The 4364-nt window shown below is 46.0% G+C and overlaps 1 non-coding gene across 1 annotated transcript; it reads left to right on the forward strand.

Moving 5' to 3' along the window:
• The first annotated feature begins 1657 nt into the window (after positions 1-1657).
• Positions 1658-1791, forward strand: LOC140617783 (small nucleolar RNA SNORA70). Its single transcript, XR_012017946.1, has one exon. It is a non-coding gene; the product is annotated as a small nucleolar RNA SNORA70 (small nucleolar RNA).
• The last annotated feature ends 2573 nt before the right edge of the window (positions 1792-4364 follow it).

A 4364-nucleotide genomic window follows, 5' to 3' on the forward strand; every position in this document is an offset into this window, starting at 1 on the left:
TGGTGTCATTCCAAAAATTATTTGGTAAACTCTTCAGGGGTAGGATAAGTAGACTGGAACTAAGTGAGAGGTAAGACCAGAAAAGAATGCTTGTTAATTAAACAAGGTATTTCCTTTCTAGCAGTGTTGTGTGAATTCCTAAATATAGGGCAAACCTTTCAGCCAGCTCCAATATTTTACACTGCAAAAAGTCGGGCTTCTAGTCGCCAGTCCTTTTTGTTTTCTTTCGTGTGTGTGTATGTGTGTACTCTCCTTTCAATATTTCAACAGACAATAGATGTTTACTGAGTATGTTGTATGATAAACACTAAGGACTCCAACATGAGTAATAGGTGATGTTTCTCTGCAGGTGGCTATCTTAGCTGCTCTGAGTCCTTACCTATCTGGCTGGGTACATGTCACTCACAAACCTCTATCTCCATTCCCAAGCTCCTTCCCAAGTCCATCTTTCACATTAGGTGTTAGACAATTTTCCACATGTCAAAATACAGACAATCAGACTACATCCCTAAGAGGAGCGAAGTAGTGATTCGCCTTGCCAAGAGCCACCCTCCCCTGCTACGACGTCACATGGTTTGTTGAAGCTGTGAGGAGGAGTGAGGTGTGGGGGACCCTAACCGGTAGTTGGATTTTGGCAGAAAGCTGAGACACCCAGAATGCTAGAGACAACCTCCTACCAGTGGGAAGCGGAGTTAAAATCAAGAGAAACTAGTGATCAAATTCAGTCTTTCCGGGCACAAGAAAAACAATACACATTTTGTAACAACGGAGATAAAAATTAGTGATCACCTACTAAAATGAATGAAAACAGCAGGAGTGGGATGCCTGGGTGGCTCAGTGTTTGAGCATCTGCCTTCATCTCAGGTGGTGATTGGGGGCCTGGGATTCAGTCCTGCATCAGGCTGCCCACAAGGAGCATGCTTCTCTCTCTGCCTGTGTCTCTGCCTCTCTCTGTGTGCCTCTTATGAATAAACAAATAAAATCTTAAAAAAAAAAAGAAAGCAGCAGGAATAGTAACAACAACAAGGACCACAGGACAGAATGGGAAACAAATACAGTATAATTTAGAGACTATAGTGTGGGGGACAGACCCACTCTAAGGATATGCCTTCCTTTGAAAGGCCTGAGCTGGCTTCTGCACCCTAGCTTTCATGGACATGAGAACTATGGGAGCTGACAAAGGTGTCCCATCAACACCTCAATCCAATTCCTTCTCCATTCCCTTCTTTTGCAGCGTCCGGGTCCACTTTTTTTTTTCTTTTTGCAAGGTGGGGCTGGTGTCTGTGGTTAGGACAATGCCTTACATTGCCAGGAGAGGGCAGCAGATCATTCTCCCACCACCTAGATGTAACCTCAGAGTTTCCTAGGATTCCAGCTTGTTTTCCATGGTTACTGAGTGCCCATTAGTACCAGGCTCAGTGCTGGGCACTGGGGATGCAAAGCTGAGAAAGATATGATCCCTGCTCTGGAGGAGCCCATGGTTTAAATGAGTGAGACAGCTGTGGAAACACATACAATGCCAAACAGGGGGTAAGGTGCTAAGGCGGAAGGCTCCTCTGCGGATGGCAGTGTCTCAAGGAGGGGTGGGGAGAATAGGAGCATTAGAAGGCACCCCATAAGGGGAGAGACTTGAACTGGGTCTTGAAAGATGATGGGTCTGCAGCCAATTAAGCCGACTGTGCTCTTTCCCCATGGGGGCCCAGTGTGCAATGGCTGCCAACAGTAGCCTGCTTGGTAGTGTATGCAGCCTATTGATTGTATGGGTTGCCCTGAGAGACCTTCCAGACAGCCCTTTCCAGTGGACACTGATTATCACTAATCTAGGCTGCAGACAGGCATGTGGGGTTCCTTTGGAAAGCCCCAGGGCACAGTGGTCAGGATCGGGTCCATATTGGCCAAGTCTTTGTGTACATCCATACCAAGCTGCAGAACAAGAAGCATGTGATTGAGGTCCTGTGCAGGGCCAAGTTCAAGTTCCCGGGCTGATAGAAAATCCACATTTCCAAGAAGTGGAGTTTTACTAAGTTTAATGCAGGCAAATTTGAAGACATGGTGGTTAAAAAGTGGCTCATCCCAGATGGCTGTGGGGTCAAATACATCCCTAATCACCGTCCCTTGGACAAATGGCAGGCTCCACATTCGTAAGAACCTTGGCACTGCCCCCTGCCTATTCATGCCCACCAATAAATCCTACTTCCTGTCAAAATGAAAGATGATGGTTTTTTGTCTTTTGTTTTTTTGTTTTGTTTTTTTTTTTCACAGTGCACACAGACAGGAAAGACATCCCAGGCAGGGAAACCAGGATGAGCATAACACTCACTACAGGCAAAAGATGCTAGGGAGGGGGCAGGGCAAGAGCCTTGGGAAGCTGATGGATCATGGAGTACTATTCTTGGCTGCCATTCTGAAGAGCCTGGACTAGAGCCATGAAGGAAATGGGAAGCCATCATAGGGGTTTAATTTGGAGAGCAACACACTCAGATTTGCACTTTAAAGAAGTTTGCTCTCCTAGTTATGTGGAGGAGAGAGACTGTAGGGATGTAAGAAGGGCAGGCCTGAGAATGGATGCCTCATTAAGATTTTTGGAACAGGCAGGGTGCTAGATGATGGTGATCTGAATAAAGATGGAAGCAGTAGAGGTGGGAAAGAGGGTTGGACATGAGGCTTGTTCTCTGATCAGATGGAGTGTGATGAGAGCAGAGGTCTCCCAGTTCTGGCTTGAAGGGTGGGGGTGATTGCTGGTGGCAGCTAATGAGGTAAACGGAAGAGAGTAGGAAAAATTTGGTGGGAAATATTACATGTTGTTGATAAGTATGGGGCATCACCTCTAGCTCTGCATTTTGTTTCTGCCATACTCCCCAGTCTAGACTCTTATGACCTCTCACTGATTCTGTGACAGAGGCTTCCTGTTGGGTCTCACCATGTTTAGTCTCTCTTGCTGTTGGAATAGCTTTTGACTTCTTTCATTTAATACATATTTATGGACAGCCCATTATGGGCAGGCACTGTGATAAATTTCTTCCCCCACAGAGCTCATGGCCTAGGGGGGCTGGGGATGAAGGATGAGACAGATAACTTAAGCTGATAGTTGCAATACAGTGTGAAAAATGCTCTCAGGAGTGAGGACATTGAGTGAGGTAGGATATATAACCTGGACAATTGCTGTATGGGCCAAAGGACCAAAGGAGGTTTCCTAGAGCAGTGACATTGAGGCTCAACTGGTTGAGTCTTGTCCAATGTGGGAGTGGGTGGTAGTGGGGCTGGGGACAGGGAGAAAGTGTTTAAACAAGGTGTGTGGTCCCTGACTGTGAGTTGTGTGGCACAGAAGACAAGCAGCCTCCACTGGAGAGTACACAGGAGAAATCATGTTGTCAGGTCTGTACCAAGGAAGCAAGAAGAAAAGGACAATCAATGGAGAGTTGAGGATAGGGAAAAGTTTTTGTAGTATAAAGGTTTTTCCAAAGGCCCTGGGGAGAAGTTGGAAGGGGCAGAGGCAGAGGGGTAGCTCAGGGGAGGAAGCACAGAGCAAATATGGCAACTCATTCATTTATTCCTTTTATTTAATAAATAGGGAATGAGGACCTACTCTAGGCCAGAAATACAGTAATGAGCAAGTTTCCCAATCTCATGGAACTTACATTTTTGTGGGAGAAAACCTACAATAAATAAATAATTTCAGATTGTAGGCAGTGCTATGAAGAATGGGAAATGGGATGTAATAGAGAGTGCCTGGGGGAGCTTCTCTAGGTTGGGGGACCAGGAGAACCCTCTCTGAGGAGGGGACACTGACATGTGAGCTGAGTAGGAGGTGAGCATCTCTTCTAGGGAGAGGAGACAGAGCAAAGGTAAAGAGGATGTGGAAGAGTAAGCAGATGTTTGGAATGGCTTACATCTTGGGTGGCAAGCAAGGATAACAGCTGTGTGGGCCCAATTGGGTTTAGCTGTCACATGGTTAGGCAGAGAATTAGTTCCCCCAGTCCTTCAGGTGGTAGATGGACCCTCAGACCTAGAGGGATTATACTTCTGAAAGAGCTTTCTTAATCTGTCAGATGAGGCTAGTTTTCTGGAAGGAGCTGGAGCTAGTCTATATCTGGATGGTCACTTGAGCTCTGGAAGAGGCTCCAAACTCTAGGGTAGGAGTTGACCAACTATGGCATGGGCCAAGTTCTATATTATTAGAACACAACTCAGCTCTTTTATTTACATGTTGTCAATGGTTGTGTTAGTGAGTTGAGTCATTGCAACAGAGACCATGTAGGCCGCAAAGCCTGTGACATTTACTATCTGACCCTTTTAAATGGAAAAAAAAATCACAGTTTGCTAAGCTCTGCTGTAAGCTGTGACAGGAAGTTTTCTCGGAGGTG

The sequence above is a fragment of the Canis lupus genome, chromosome 25 (genome assembly GCF_048164855.1).
Source record: "Canis lupus baileyi chromosome 25, mCanLup2.hap1, whole genome shotgun sequence".
Taxonomy (NCBI): Eukaryota; Metazoa; Chordata; class Mammalia; order Carnivora; family Canidae; genus Canis; species Canis lupus.